The sequence below is a fragment of the Protopterus annectens genome, chromosome 17.part0 (genome assembly GCF_019279795.1).
Source record: "Protopterus annectens isolate FY-2018-M chromosome 17.part0, PAN1.0, whole genome shotgun sequence".
In the NCBI taxonomy this organism is placed as follows: Eukaryota; Metazoa; Chordata; order Ceratodontiformes; family Protopteridae; genus Protopterus; species Protopterus annectens.
Genome location: NC_056751.1, coordinates 439,065,080 through 439,083,284, shown reverse-complemented (window position 1 = coordinate 439,083,284; position 18,205 = coordinate 439,065,080).

Here is an 18,205-nt window from a genome sequence, read left to right as displayed (position 1 = left end):
CAGTAATCTACAGATAATATCCACATATCAGATCAATATTCAATAGGAGATACTTAATAACATACAGCTCACACAACAAGAACACAGTAGTCAGTACTCAGTCCAGCTCTGCATGCAGGGGTGTATGGTTCCAGTAGTACAATCTGCACTCTACTCTTACTTGGAAAAGCACTGTTAAAAGTAGTAATGTAATGATACAATACATGCAAGTGTGCCTGCATATAACCTGGGATACTACTCATGTATGAAACACATACAAAGAGAAAAGATTGTTGTAGTAGCCATGTATACTCAGGTGTACCATACAGTATGTTCACACCCCTTGCTAATGTAATGACGTCACATAGAAGCATATTATGTACATGGAATTAAATACACTTATTAAATATGTCATTACCCTGCTATTTTATCAGACTGGAATGTGATCACTGGTTTCCAGGGCTGAGCTATGCTTAGCAGGTGTAAGCATTGCTTAAATGTACATGCGAAGCACATTTGCAAACTGGTAAGTGAAGCCTACAAGGTATAAGTGCCTTTTCGTTTAACCGTACATTAGCACCGCTTACTGTAGCGCAAACCCGCTTAAAGCTGCTCATAAGTGCCTTAACCACTCTGTATCCAACAGTCCTTGTTCTGCCTAGCAGCAAAATAAACAGCTATTGCGGGTCTTGAACCCAGGACCCTCTAGACTATAGTCACAGCACTTAACCACTAAGCTATCTGAGCTGTGAAGATGTCTGCTGTTTTTTCAAATATATCATTCAGTAAACATACTGAATAGTAGTGAACAACTGATTTGACTATTACAATTGTTTAATACTTGTAAGTGAAAATAGTGTTGAATCAGTCATGTTTTATATCTAAATATACACATAACAGATACATATTGGTGGGATACATCTGGGAAGGTATACACAACACTCATGTTTACACATATGGATATGGATATGGATATATATATATATATATATATATATATATATATATATATATATATATATATATATATACATACATGCACATATATATACATATGTAGATATATGTATACATGTACATATAAATATATATATATGTGTGTGTGTGTGTGTGTGTGTATATATATATATATATATATATATATGTATATTTATACATGACTGTTAGTAACAGCCTGCATTTAATTGCTGGAACCTGTGTTCTGAGAGACTGCCTTCCAATTTATCTGCAAATATACAGAGTTGAGTACATTTTTTTTGGTTTTAGAGTTTGTACTGTTAGTTGTTGCTTAGATCTCTGTTAAAACTGTTTTGTCCCACCCACCCTCCCTATTTTTGGCTTGCAGTTTAAATTTGGTGGCTTTTGCAGTTGCTCGCCCCACTGTAGATTTGATCTGGGACACTCCCCTAGTCCCATCTCTTTACCACATTCTACCTAATAAACTCTTTCTGCACTTGCTTTTAGTCCTTTTTAATTTAATTGCATTTTTTTAAACTGTGTTTGGTCTAATATTGCTACATACTCAAGTGTGCTAGCTTCCACTGCACGTGTGTTTTTACTACTGTTTTTGCTACTTTTCTGTAAAAAAAAAAATACTGTAAGCCCGTTTCCTACCTTTCCTGTAACTAGTGTTTCAGATACAGATTTACTGTATCCAAGATTGTATATGTAAGCTTATGAGCCCCCCAAGCCTTTCTGTGTTGGAGGGAAGCCTTCTAGCTTATCAGTGGGAGTGGTAAGTACTAGGTAACCTGTCTACCACATAAGGAGTGGTTCTGGCCCAGAAATTGTAGTTACTGGCCGTTTGGGCAACCTCTTCCATCTCTCTCAACATTCTGATTTGAAAGCCTGCATTTGCATTTGTTTCTGTCCTGTAACTCGTCTAGTGCAGATACAGATTCTTAGTTTTAGCACTTAAATTTGCCTATTTGTGCTCAGCACTTGTTCAGAACTTGTAAGCACTAAATAAGCTACTAATTACTATAGCACTCAATCTTCCTCATTATCTAGAGCAAAACAGTTTTTGTACTTACTTTTCTCGTGTGCTTAGAGAAAAACAGCTCTTGTACTCACTTTCCTCACTTATCTATGGGAAAATATTTTTTTATTCAGGCATGTCCAAGGGTCAGCTCCCAGTGTTCTCTCCTGTCTATCTGATGAATATGGGCATCTTAAGGCAATGTAGAAATTGCCTCATGTACACAGACAACCCTCTCCTTCTACCATGCAATACTACAACCTGTGAGAGATGCACTTATCTAGCCAAACTGGAGGTAAAGTTCTCTCCATCCAAGACTGAACTTGACAGTCATGAGAAGGTGGTAAACATTTGCACCACACCACACTCATCACATAGTTTCACTAAATCTACACCACCAAAATCCACACATAGTAACACAAAAACATTCGCAGAGGCTCTCAATAATAATATGTCAAATCATCAGAGACCTCCAAAGCAGAAACGCAAGCAACCTCCATCCCCCAACACAATCCAAATGACACATAGCCCACAGACTCAGTGTGCCACTCAACCACAGCCAATAAGGCAAAACAACGTACCCAACACACTAGTCAAAGGTGAATCTATAGTTAGGTACACTGATGTTCCACTCACTAGGCTAAACAAGGAGAAGGTCACTGTCAGCTGCCTGTCGGGTGCCAGGATCCGCCACATAACCCAAACACTCAGGTCACTCCACAAGTACAAATATGCCTCTGTCATTGTCCATGTTGGTGTGAATGACCTGAGACGTACCTCCCTGGACAACAAGAAGAGAGACATGGAAGAGCTCTCCGATCTTGTAGCCCAGGCATAGCCCTAAGTAGCATTCTGCCATCGCCCAGAATGATACCACAGTACAAGGACAAGATGATTGATTTCAACAATTGGTTAAGCTTCTGGTGTCATTCTAAAGGGATCTAGTATCTGCCTGCTTGGAATGACATGGTCGACAGTCCACAATGCTTTGCCAGAGATGGCCTGCACCTGTCGCCCCTGGGATTCCGCATACTGGCTAAGGATCTTGTTGCCCCTATAATGTCTTTTTTAGGCAAGGTTCAAATAACAAATTCACCACCATAACAGGAACAGGCAAGCAAAAACTGAGGGTAATGCTACTCAATGCTAGATGTCTAAATCTCAAAATGCACTCACTCGAGCAACTCCTTAAAATTGAGAACATCGATATCTGTGCAGTGACTGATACCTGGTTCAAGGCTCCAGGGAGCACCCCTGCACTACCAGGCTATAACTCATGCCACACGTTTTGGCCATGTAACCTGGACCGAAACAACAAAGGCGGAGGTGTGTCCATATTCATTAAGGATATCCACACCTCCAGGCTAGTTGCTCAGCATAATGCATCCGAGGTTATCAAAGTGCAACTAACTCTGGGCAAAACTGCAATCCAAATTGTAGCTTGCTGCAGATCCCCCACCATGCCCCAGGATTCCTACTCCTCTTTTCTTGATGTACTAGAAAATATTAGGGTTCAACCAAACACCCTAATAATGGGTGACTTCAACTACCCCACCATTAACTGGGAAAACTACTCGTGTACTAACTCCTTAGCTCAACGCTTTCCGGAATTCATAAACTCCAATGCCCTAGATCAACTTATCCACACCCCCACCAGGGGCAACAATATCCTAGACCTAGTCATTACCAACATCAGTGACCAGTGTTCCACACCTGAAGTCAACTCCTCGTTGGTCCGATCCAACCATAAGCTGATCACGCTTGATATCCACATCTCGCCCCCACCCCCTATTAAGGAAACCACAGTAAAAAAATTCTCCAAAGCCAACTTCATGCTTCTTAAGACAGAAGTGGTGAACTTCAGGACACCCATGCAGATGGACAATACAGTTACAACTGCTGAATCCTACACAAATGCACTCTATAAGCACTTACATGAGTGCATGGATCGTGCTATCCCAAACAACAGAACCAAGATGCTATCCTCCAAAAAAAGGAAGCTAATCTGGTGGTCCCCTGCCATAAACAAACTGTACAACAGAAGGAAGAAACTGTTGCAAAAGAGAGTAAAATCTCATGAGTGGAGGAGCTCCCTGGTCAACTTCAGTAAGAAGCTGAGATCCCTTATAAGATCCTCCAAAGCTAGATATGAAAACAAATTTGCCACTAATTCTAAGGACAACCACAAAGCATTCTATAGCTATGTCAGGAATCTTGATGGTAACACCCAGATCTGCTTTGAGTTGCAGCACAACGACACGAAAATTAAAGGACCAACTGATATTGCCAACATCTTGGCAGATAGGTTCAGTGCTAACTTTACTACCCCCTAAAGGGCCCATATCTATACAGGAAGAATGCAGAGTCCCTGTAATCACAACTATGCAGGTAAAAGCTGCACTCTCTAAAGCCAAAAACCACAGCATCCACGGGACAACATCCCAGGCTGCGTTTTACACAAACTTCAGAATGAACTGGCTCCCCATTTAAGCACCATGTTCAATAATAGCCTCACATCAGGCTTTGTGCCCACTGAATGGCACACAGCAATAGTTAACCCACTCCACAAAGGGGGAGCCACCACTGATCCCGGGCACCACCGACCTATTATCCTGATGAGCCTGGTCTGCAAGGCCATGGAACGTATCATCATGGAACTCAAACAAAGACATTGGTAACCTCTAAACTCTAGATCCCACCAAGTTCGGGTTTGTGAAATGCAGATCATGCCTCCTGAATCTGATCGACTTCTTTGAGGCAGTCACCAAAGCCATAGATGAGGGTAAGGAGGTTCACACACAGCCTATCTTGACCTCGTCAAGGCTTTCGACACCATCCCCAATTCTGTTCTGGAATTATAACTAACCTCACTAAACTAGGTATAAATCCCTACCTCTGAAGATGGGTTACCAACTGGCTCACTGACAGAACCCACACTGTAAAAGTTGCAGACTCCAAATCTGACCTCAAAGCAGTGACAAGTGGAGTACCACAGGGTTCCATCCTGGGACCTCTCCTGTTTGGTATCTATTTCTCTGAAGTACAGACTAACACAGAAGGCCTCTGGCTAATGTAGTTCGCAGATGACTGCAAACTAAGAGCCATAGTTAAGTCCACAAATGATGTGGACATCCTACAGAAGGGCCTCGCTGAGACAGATGCCTGTTGTCAGAGCCATGGCCTCAAGCTCAATGCCAAAAAGTGCAGTGTCATCTCCTTTGGTAAAAGCTCTGTACCCATGAACTACCACATAAGCAGCAATCTACTTAACACCGAATGTGTGATAAGAGACCTTGGGACCCAGGTGGACAGTAGTCTCTCCTTTGATAGTCACATCACCACAGTAGTCAGGAAGTCCTTCTACATGGCACACCTCATCATAAAAGGGTTCTCATCCAGGAAAAAAGAGGTCATTGTTCCCCTCTACTCAACACTCATTAGATCCATTATAGAATGCAATGCCCCTTTTAGAATGTACCTCACAAGACATCTGCAGCAGCCGGAAAGGCCACAGAAGTACCTCACAAAGAGGATTACTGGCCTCAAACAAATGCCCTACACTGACTGCCTCAAAAAACTCTATCTTTACTCCATAGCATATCGCCTACTCCAAGGTGATCTCTGCCTAACATATAAAGCTATGTCAAACCCAGAGCTGTTGTACACGCTACACCTAAAGAAATCCCAATCCCTCTGAGCTACATGCTCTAGGGGCCTAAACCTTGTCACCACAATAAATAGGGCATGCTGGAGGGATAGATACCTGTCCCAGAGACTTCCCATACTCTGGAACAGGCTACCCATCTATGTCAAGCAAAGTTCTTCATTAGCACTCTTTAAGAAAAATCTTGATGAGTGGATGGGAACTAGGAAATATGCCCCAGGGATCACTTCTGTGTCTCCGCTCGACAGTGGCACAGTAAAATAACTTTCTTGGGTGGCGTAAGCCAGGGAACCTTGTTGGCTATGCTTACACAGGCCCTTGGGCAGAAAGCCTAGTACCTACCTATGAACCTATATATATATACATATATATATATATATATATATATATATATATATATATATATATATATATCGGTCTACTTTACATGGTCGATTTTTCACAAAGTCGACTTTCATATGGCTGAGACCACATGATCGACTTTTGGAAAGCCAACCATGTAAAATAAACACAAAAAACAGAAAGAACACTCCGCCTCCCAGTACCTTAAATATACCAACTCAGAGATCGCACTACAGTGCGGAAGAGGAAAATTTTCCCATTCTGCACTATACGGAGATCGGCTTTTCAAAAGTTGATCATATGGTCTTGGCCATATGAAAGTCGACTTTGTGAAAATTCGACCATGTAAAGCAGACACACATATATATATATATATATATATATATATACACATATATGCATGCATGTATATACATGTAACATATGCCCATAACATGTAGTGGATTTAGCACCATAAGTTACAACCGCTTAGTGCAAGTGAATGTAATGTTAGTATTGCAAGTTTAAATGTAGAATGTTCTTACAGTAACAGGGGTTGTGTCAACAGACATGCTGTGTAGGAAGTCACTTCTGATACTGACATGTACGCCATGAGTTACTGACAGACATAAAATCATCATACTGAAGTACCACACAAATCACAGTAATGGTCCTGTGGAATACAGCAGAAATATTACCACTAAATGTGGACAGTCTGCCACAATCTGGTCAGTCCAGAGGAATACACAGAACTCCTTAGTGCAAGATGTTTGGACCAAGCCTGACAAAGGGGATGTTTACAGCCATGAAAATGGGAATATCACACAAATACTGGAATAGATAAGCTCACACAGTTGATGCATTCACACCCTCCTGTCTGTCCTAACACATATTAACCAGAGGAGCAGAGGTCCCAAGCCCACATACTTCCTACTAGTTAGTGACATACATCTTCACAGCATCCCACTGCTTTTTCAGAAATACACAACACATATGGTGGCCAGGCAACTGTACATCTGACAAATATCTGGACATAACATCACACTAGGTAAATATACTAAGCTGCTAGGCATGTCACAAAGCACTGTGTAAACTACAGGCAGACTGCCACAACACTGACTTAAGTTTCCTATGGGGGAATACACATGTACTTGCAAATATAGCAGGCACTACAGGCATGTAACAGCATGGTGTAACAGACACCAGTGTGAAAGTGCATACCCACAACCAATCTCAACACTCAGTCACATTATGGTAAGCCTAATTAATAGTACAGTATATGGACTGTGTGATCAAAACCATCCTCATATTTGGCGCAAACACACTAACCCTACATATGCTGGCCCACTTCACAGTGTAGTCTGATGCCTGACTGTGGTATGGGACATATCTCAGTCTGGCCCTACAAACATATACGCTGATAGGGTACCAGAAACTGGAGCAGCATGCAAAGTCAGATAGAACAAGACCACTGACATTGACATCGACCGCAGTCTGTACACAGGCCAAGTAACATATTCACAATACATGATGGGTCTGTGTAAATGGTCCAGCACCTTGGTACTGTGGTGGCAGAGGATCTCCTCCTTGTACATATATCAACGTAACAGAATGGTCATATCCTGCTGTGGCCATACAGCTGTACAGATTCACACTGGTTACCCAGAGGCAGGGCTCATATATCTGGTCAGTTCCCCTTCACATTGTGGTTTATGAACAGGTTTGTAGCCACCCATTACTGGGTTTGCAGGCAGGTGTAGTATGGGCACACATCAGAGTTTCAGACTTCACATGCTCCATGACGTCCATACTTCTACACCCCCCCACTCTGTTATTATATCCTCTTCCTAACATTATGCGAGCGATATCGGAGCAGTATCCCTAAAGTTGTCCCTTCATCCCAGTGGTATTTAGGGGTTGGCCCACAGTTCACGCAATAGGACATGGTGGGCATGCTACTAGGATTTGTCAACATGGCCTTGCATTTGTGTTCTGTTGACTGTGTTATGTTGTTAGTTGGGACCCCATGAGATAACATACATTGGCACTACGGGTGAGGCACAGGCATTTGACAGAGGACTGTAGGCCATTTGGTAGTGATGCAGGCCATTGCATTCTGTCACTCCTACATTCCCAGGCTGCGAGCCACTGGATTCCCCTGGGGTGACAGGTAAGTGTGCGACATGTTAATGGCAATAGTTCCTGTCCATATTAATCCATTGGTTTGGATGTTGACAGGGTACTGCTTACAGTTAGGGACACAACTGCATGGGACACCTCTTCAGCATGCTGCATTATGTTGGTATTCCCATACGGAATTGAGGGTCATACTCCACTCATTCCCAACAGCAAGGATATGACCTGTGATAAACCTGTGGCTGATGGTGGGGTGAGTTGAGTGCATGTGTGATATGGAAGCTTCTTGAAGCTGACTAACAGAAATACCTAGGACATTCCCCTTATTCTGCCTTGTGCTGGGATATAGTCAGTCTCTCATTACTTCATAACTGTGCCTTTTGTGGTCTGCCACTGACTGGCCAGACTACATCAGTATTCCATACTACACAGACAATTAATGCGCTGCTAACCTGTACGTACAATTCCAAAGGTGTATGCAGTTGACAGATACATTTTATGTACTCTGTCTAGGGTACTTACACCTGTGTACTGTGTATGTCTGGGCCCACATTCATGGCATGTCCATCTTTCAGATGGTGGCAGATACTGACATCTGGACAGTGAGTATGGATGTCTGCTGACATGGGTATTGCTGAGAAGCATTGTGGTTGACACTGTAGTTGTCGGAACATGGCCCTGTCATCAACAGTACTCACCGAGACACAACCCTCCATGCCTACATGCTGACCACTTCCAGACAATATTGAACACACAACAACCTAACAAATGGACCCCTGCATATTGTATACATGCAACAATCTATCCTGTAAATTGGGCCAGCTCAGGTAATCTGTGCTCCACTGTTATTAAACCCACACGTACATGTTACTGCATTTCTATATAGGATTGTTGGGAGGGGGGGAGCAGACCTGGCGACTTTAAACATTTTCCATACTAACAAGGCACAGAACAAGACCAGAACAAATATAAACCAGCAATTGAGCTCAAAGAAGCAACCAGAACAACACTGAGCACCACGAATTATTTACCTAGGTTTCGTCTTTAATCCGACTTCATCAGAACACAAGTTAAGAATGATAAAAAACTCCTTATATACACATTAAAATGACATCATCACCAATCAACAGAGAATTACTTAATACAATGGTTAACACATTTGAATTAAAAGGCCAGCATACATCGAAAGGAGAACATGACTAAACACCATATAAACCCCAATATATCTTGTCTTCCCTAATTTCAGTATATATGTACAATTCCATTTTATTAGCTCCTGACAATTAAATAAAAAACAGGTACTACATCACCCCAATATGTTTTTTAGCTTTAAAACAGGCATTATAGAAATACAATCATTGATTCCAGGAAATTCCTGTGCATTGAATAACAGCTGCCATCTCATCTCAGCTATATCCAAATGCACATCTAATTTTCTACCCAATTTATCCACTGTGATTTGTTGTAAAACACTAAACATAAATTGATGCCCACTATTACTGTCTATATGTCTATACAGGGCATTGGTCTTCTTTCTTAGCCTTATGTCCGACTGATGTTCTATAATACGGTCCCTTAATGCCCTACAGGTCTTTCCTATATAAAAAGCAGGACATTGTATACAGGTGGCCACATAAACAACATTTGTTGAATGACAATCAAAATGGGCTTCTAATTTTACATTTATTCCAGCTAATGTAAATCGAGCCCCCGTAACTTTGATTAAGTGACATACACTGCATCTACCACACTTATAATTTCCTTTGTTCCTACCAGACAATGTTTGTGTGGTGTCACTTTTCTCCAATAGCTGTTTAAGGGAAACTCCTTTCCTATATACACACTTAGGCACTCCCCCTAACTTTCGACTAACCATATGGTCTATTCTAAGAATTTTCCAATTATTGACAATAATGTCAACTATGAATGGGGCATCAAATGAAAAAGTAGTTATAAAATATAATGCTTACTCACTATCAGGCAGTTGATCACTCCCATCATTGCCAAGACTAATTTCACGTATAGTTACTGCACTACCCCTAACATTATGTTGTCTAAATCCATGCTTTCCACTTAAAAGAGCCCAATAGACACCCTTAGTCCTTTTTAGTTTGACTTCATTGGCTACAGAATCACATAATGCTATTGGGTATCCTCTCCTAATGAACATTGACTTGATTAATTCGAGCTCCTTAATAAAGTCATCCTCCAAAGTTGTCATTCTCGCTGCCCTGACCATCTGCCCTTTTACTATGGCCTTTTTCTGATGGTCAGGGTGACTACTTGTGTAACTCAAGTATGAGTTGGAGAACGTACTTTTTCTGTGTATAGCCGATACCAATGTCAAATCAACCAGATTCAGGACTAAATGTACATCCAAATAATCGATTTCAATCCTACTCATTTTATAAGTGAATTTGAGGAAACCCACAGATTCATTAATAAATTCAATCAGTTCTCTAAAATTATCACTCCCGCCTTCCCACAAAATAAACAAATCATCCAGGAAGCGGGTATAAAAGGTTATATTAGTCATAAATTTACTAGTAAAAAGAAATTCCTGCTCCCAAAATGCCATTACATAATTGGCGTATGCGGGGGCGCACGCCGCCCCCATCGCCACTCCCGTTTTCTGCTTGTAATAGACCCCATCAAAATAAATAAAATTGTTTGTTAATACTATTTCTGTGAGCACCACCATCAGATTTATTCTATCTTGGTCAAATAATCCAGTTTTTAATAATTGCTTCTCCAACCATTCTAATCCTATTGCTGTAGGGATCACAGAAAACAAGTTTATTACATCTATAGTTACCATGATGGTGTCTTTTGTTAGTTTAACACTATTTAATCTTTCCAAAAAGGACCAAGGACCAATGGAATTGTACATATATACTGAAATTAGGGAAAACAAGATATATTGGGGTTTATATGGTGTTTAGTCATGTTCTCCTTTCGATGTATGCTGGCCTTTTAATTCAAATGTGTTAACCATTGTATTAAGTAATTCTCTGTTGATTGGTGATGATGTCATTTTAATGTGTATATAAGGAGTTTTTTATCATTCCTACAGCAATAGGGTTAGAATGGTTGGAGAAGCAATTATTAAAAACTGGATTATTTGACCAAGATAGAATAAATCTGATGGTGGTGCTCACAGAAATAGTATTAACAAACAATTTTATTTATTTTGATGGGGTCTATTACAAGTAGAAAACGGGAGTGGCGATGGGGGCGGCGTGCGCCCCCGCATACGCCAATTATGTAATGGCGTTTTGGGAGCAGGAATTTCTTTTTACTAGTAAATTTATGACTAATATAACCTTTTACACCCGCTTCCTGGATGATTTGTTTATTTTGTGGGAAGGCGGGAGTGATAATTTTAGAGAACTGATTGAATTTATTAACGAATCTGTGGGTTTCCTCAAATTCACTTATAAAATGAGTAGGATTGAAATCGATTATTTGGATGTACATTTAGTCCTGAATCCGGTTGATTTGACATTGGTATCGGCTATACACAGAAAAAGTACGTTCTCCAACTCATACTTGAGTTACACAAGTAGTCACCCTGACCATCAGAAAAAGGCCATAGTAAAAGGGCAGATGGTCAGGGCAGCGAGAATGACAACTTTGGAGGATGACTTTATTAAGGAGCTCGAATTAATCAAGTCAATGTTCATTAGGAGAGGATACCCAATAGCATTATGTGATTCTGTACTCAATGAAGTCAAACTAAAAAGGACTAAGGGTGTCTATTGGGCTCTTTTAAGTGGAAAGCATGGATTTAGACAACATAATGTTAGGGGTAGTACAGTAACTATGCGTGAAATTAGTCTTGGCAATGATGGGAGTGATCAACTGCCTGATAGTGAGCAAGCATTATATTTTATAACTACTTTTTCATTTGATGCCCCATTCATAGTTGACATTATTGTCAATAATTGGAAAATTCTTAGAATAGACCATATGCTTAGTCGAAAGTTAGGGGGAGTGCCTAAGTGTGTATATAGGAAAGGAGTTTCCCTTAAACAGCTATTGGAGAAAAGTGACACCACACAAACATTGTCTGGTAGGAACAAAGGAAATTATAAGTGTGGTAGATGCAGTGTATGTCACTTAATCAAAGTTACGGGGGCTCGATTCACATTAGCTGGAATAAATGTAAAATTAGAAGCCCATTTTGATTGTCATTCAACAAATGTTGTTTATGTGGCCACCTGTATACAATGTCCTGCTTTTTATATAGGAAAGACCTGTAGGGCATTAAGGGACCGTATTATAGAACATCAGTCGGACATAAGGCTAAGAAAGAAGACCAATGCCCTGTATAGACATATAGACAGTAATAGTGGGCATCAATTTATGTTTAGTGTTTTACAACAAATCACAGTGGATAAATTAGGTAGAAAATTAGATGTGCATTTGGATATAGCTGAGATGAGATGGCAGCTGTTATTCAATGCACAGGAATTTCCTGGAATCAATGACTGTATTTCTATAATGCCTGTTTTAAAGCTAAAAAACATATTGGGGTGATGTAGTACCTGTTTTTTATTTAATTGTCAGGAGCTAATAAAATGGAATTGTACATATATACTGAAATTAGGGAAGACAAGATATATTGGGGTTTATATGGTGTTTAGTCATGTTCTCCTTTCGATGTATGCTGGCCTTTTAATTCAAATGTGTTAACCATTGTATTAAGTAATTCTCTGTTGATTGGTGATGATGTCATTTTAATGTGTATATAAGGAGTTTTTTATCATTCTTAACTTGTGTTCTGATGAAGTCGGATTAAAGACGAAACCTAGGTAAATAATTCGTGGTGCTCAGTGTTGTTCTGGTTGCTTCTTTGAGCTCAATTGCTGGTTTATATTTGTTCTGGACTTTAAACATTTGCTATGACTGTACCGGTATTTCAGATACTCTGTTGGCTTCCATCTTATTTTGTATTCTGACCTATCATGCAGACTGGAGGCATATCAGTAGAGTACAGATCTTAGGTTTTATTGACCTACATTTCAGTTTCAGACTTCTTACCCTTCAGAACTAACATACAACTCCCAGACCTGTTGTAGTCTGTGTAGGTCTGAAGGGGACGTGTTCACCATTGCCATCAATTAGAGGCCTTAGCCCAGCCTTTCTTTATGGTCATCTACACCTGTCCTGCTGGCTGAGGCTGGTGTTGGGTATGTGATCCTCACTGACATGCATGTGTGTGTCCTATGGACACACATTTGGGCCACCACATGTACTGCAGTGGGATTTGTCACCTTGTCTAGTACTGCCTAGTATGTTGACACCAGTATCTGATATGGATTTCATGCTGCCTATATAGGTGTCCCTATCTTCTGCCATCCCATTTAGCCACCCGATTCCCTTGCATGCTCACATCCATACCACAGATACAACTATCAGAACATACTACTCCATTCTATGTCGGAGGCACATTGTACACTCCCGATACATGGTAAAGCACATGTAGTGTCATGTTTGGCATCCCATTTACTGAATGTGCAAGTCAGGGAGAGGTGTCATTCCCTGGGTCCCTACATTGTCAGTGTATGTGCTATGTGTTGCCTCTTTGCCAAAGCCTGGGCATGCCTCCTTCTGCCTACATGGGCAGGCTCAGGTTGTTCCTCCTCCAAGTCCCTCTGTGCCTGTGATGGCCTTTGCCCCATGCTGTTCCTGCTGCAGCTGTTTCCGCAGGATCATATTGTGTAGCATGGCATATTCTATGAACATTTGTGTACATGTGGCTGGAGAGTACTGCAAGGCTCCACCAGATATGTCCAGGCATTGGAATCGTGACTTGTGCATCCCAAGCACATGCTCTATTATGATTCTAGTTTGTGCATGCTCCTCATTATGGAGTTCTTGTTCGGGTGTGTGTTCATTTATGATGGGTGTCATCAGCCACAACTCCAGTGCATAACCAGCTTCCCCCACTAGGTGGCCATATGGGATGTCCCCACTGGCAAATGACTGCTACAGCTGTGTCATATGCCAGATGTGGGAGTTGTGATAGCTTCAAGGGCTGCCAGCACACACATTCAAGATAATGCCCTGGGCATCACACAAGACCTGGCAGCTGATAGAGGGAAAGCCCTTGTGGTTTATGTAGACCCTACCCCACTCACCAGGTGGTGCTCTGATGTGTATGTGCATACAGTCTATAGCACCCACTACCTCATGGTGTTCTGCTATTTGGTGGAAGAGACACATATTGCTGGTCAATGCCTCATGGGTGTTGATGAAATATATGTGCTCACCGGCATGTGCTGACATGGCATCCAGGAACTGGTGGAGTACCCTGGATGCTGATGCCTGTGAGATCCCCATGATATCCCCAGTTGGCCTTTGGAAGGTTCCTGTGGCTAGTATTCTTACGCCTACACATTCCTTGGTATCCACTGGGATGGGTTCCCCTCTGTTGGTTCTGTGTATGAGGCGCAGCCAGCACAGCTCAACAATTTGCTGTAGAATATCCCTGTCCACCCTATAGTGCTCCACTATCTCCAGCTCATGTAGCCTCTGGTAGGTTACCCTGGGTCTGTACACTCTTCACCTTCTCCAAACTGTGGGTTGGTTGTCAGCATTCACATCCTCACCACCCTCAGCCTCTTCCACATATTGATGTATGAGAGCAACAGCAGCCCCTAACATTTTGTTAGTTTTGTCAGGTAAAATTTCCCTGTCTGTGTACACCAGTGGTGTAGAGTTTGTGGGAAAAAAACAGAGTGAAAGGTGCTTGCATAGTTTATAGCAGTGTGCTGGGCTAGGCTGGGCTGCTGCCTGTGTAATTGGCTGATTATGATACATTTCACCTGCCAGCTATGCTAGTTCTCCTTGATTGCCTTCCTACTGCTGTTTTCCCTTCCCATTTAAGCCCCGAGGCATGCCGTGCATACCCAGTGCTCAGATGTGAACAGAGATGCTATTTCCTGTTTTTTTTTGTTTTTTTTTTTTAAACCTGGTGCACACACCCATTTAGGCAATGTAAACACTGCTAGGCAGCCTCAGACACACACCCTTCCTTAGCTGTGCTTAGCTAAGGGTACAAACGGGCCACAGAGCTCCAATAAGCTTACAGCATGCATGACACTCCCCCTTATGAGGTCATCTACCTTTTATACTTATACCATGGTGTTGCTGCACCTACACGGTTGGGTTCAAGCTAACACTGAGAGGATATCTGTGATTCAGTATCAATCCCCTCATTTGCATAAAACCAAAAGCTAATTCATAGTTACCACACTAACACTGAGCCTAGCCCCTTAGCAACCACTATTCCCTGGTATTGTTGTCTTATGCATGCCATTGACTATCATGGCAAAATGATGATTTGGGTTTAAAAGCTTATTTCCAACTTTTTTTCTTATTTTCAGGCCGATCACATTTGCACATTGCTGCCCTATGCTTAAACAGCTGAAATCGGCCCCCCAAAAAAGTTATTTTTTTATAATTTTGCAACTATTTCTCATGCCACATGCTTCTTTGGAGCTGTCATGCCTCCATTTTGTAATTTGCAGAAATGTATTCGGTTAGTAGCCAAATACATTTCTGCAGGTTACACTATTCCTGCACAGACACCTGCCTGCTTCCTGGATCACTAATTCTCCTCATTTGCATGGTTTTCACCAGCAAATGGGGTAATTAGCATATAGCAGTGGTGTCCATGCAGGAATAGTGTAGGAACTCTCGTGCACGTCCCGGGAGCTTGTTTCTGGATCACTCATCTGCCATATTGCATGCATCAGCTCTTGCACTATTCCTGCACTCCATGCAGAGCTTGCTGAATTTGGGTGACAGACATGAAAGTGGATAAATCATTTTTCCATGTCACTGCTTGTTCTCTGTTTGAAAGCTAGCTATGGAACCATCACAGTGAAGAGTTGGTGAGCCCTAAGGATGATAGCTTATCTAAGAATTTCTGGTGGGAGACAGTACCAATGCTTGGAATTACTTATTTTGTTTCATGTTACGATTAACCTTACCAATTTGGACTATATTTATATAATTTATGGTAATAACTAAGATAACATCATGGATATTTAGAAAGTCTCCAATCATGGGTTACATCATATAGGACTTGCCCCTGTCCATCAGTACTACAGGATGAAGTCCTGGGATAAATTTCCTAGTACCAATCTATAGATCTGAGTTGCACTTAAATTTGGACAAGGATAAGCTATGTTTTATGTGAATGGTATCTTCTTTTAGACGTACTTGTCCCTCCAAACCATTCTGCTCTGCTGATGTTCCAGAAGAGGTTTTGATCCCCGGAACAAGTGATTTTGATGCAGTCTGACACTGCAACATATAGTAGATCCATTAGTATTGGGTCGGGGGATGCCTTGTATGCCATATACAAGTCACTACTTAGCCATATGCAAGAGAAAAAAACTGCAAAAGCGTGTTTGTGCCAATAAATGTTTTTTATTCTGAACTATGGGCAGAGACATTTATTTCGAGCCACGGGCAGTGGTATTTGTTACATCTTCAAGTGGAGGCAGTTCACAGAGTGTTGATGTGTTGTTGTGTTGGGAGAAAGCGATATTTTTGAAGTTCTGCATTGCTTTTGCAGTTTTTTTCTTTTTGGACTGAACATCGCTTTGTAAATTAAATATGCAAGAGAAAGAGTACTGTTCATGGCAATGAGGCAGTCCACGTAGAGAAAACTGTTTAAGCACAGTATCCTTTTTGTAAGATATCTACATGTGTGCTCCGGGTGCAGCAAGTGTTTGGACAGATCCTGCCAAAGCGGCATTATACTCAATGACTAGTCTTATGAGAGCTGCTTAAAGGGGGGCAATGAAATCATTGGACCTAGAAGTAGTCTATTAGTTAATGAGTTGCAAGACATAGAAGGATTTCTCTCCACAGTAGAGACACTGGTTGAAAGTTCTATACTTAACAACTTACTGAATTATCACTTATGACATGGGCAAACATACATTTATATAACAGAAAACAAACCATATTAACATGTTCACAATTACAAACATGATACATCACATATATTCTTCTGTACAATTATCTCCAATCCAACATCCGGCCTTCCCTTAAACCTCACTCCTCCTCCAAACATTATTCTGCATGTATTGTTCACACAATTTCCATTTTTCTATGTAACATGCTCTTAGCCTTTTTTAAATATCCCACTGCTAGTTTTTTTTTTCTCTCTCTTACAATATTTGCTACTTCATATATGTTTGATTTAGACTCAGAGTTCCATTTTCTAGCAACTGGTGTTTTGGTAGCTACCAATATTAAACTTAACAAGGCCTTACTCTGTTTAGGCAATTCAGATCCTGTATCCCAGCTCAAAAAATCATTTCCTTAGTTACATCCATTTGCTCACCCAATATTTCTGACAGAGTGCTCTGCCAACTCATTACACTTCCAAAACATATGTTCCTAGTAACCTCTTTTTTCCTCATCTTTCTGTTTGCTATCTGAGTAGAAATTCTTTGAAGTCTGCCTGGGGTATAAAAATATCTATGCAACCACTTCCAAGCAAAATACTAAATCTTCAATACTTTGTTGCATATCTGGGATATATATATATATATATATATATATATATATATATATATATATATATATATAAAGTTTTCACTTCATATACTCGAAATGCTGAAATCTCGAATTTCAGCATTTCGAGTGCATGAAGCCGAAACTTCAGAATAGCGAAAGTGCATAAGCACAAATGCGAATATGTCAAATCCGCATTTATGCAGTGACACTACGTTATGGGAAGTGTTAGTTTGGGATGTTTATGTTCGGACTTTCAGGTGAGTGAGTGTATGTGAGCGTTTTTTGAAACTTATGTGTATGTGCGATGTGAGTTAGTATATATAAGTAGGAGGGGTGTGGGGGGTGCAGGGGGGCTTGCCCCCCTGCTTATGTTTAGTGTAGGTATGTGTATGTGTGGTGTTTTGTTATGTTTTTGTTTTTTTGTGGTGTAGGTGTTGTGGTTTGTGTGTGGTGTAGTGTGTGTGTTTGGGTTTGTGATTTCGACTTTGTGGGGTTTCGGTGCTGTGATGGTTTCGGCTTCATGCACTCGAAATGCTGAAATTCGGGATTTCGGCATGTCAAGTATATGAAGTGAAACTATATAT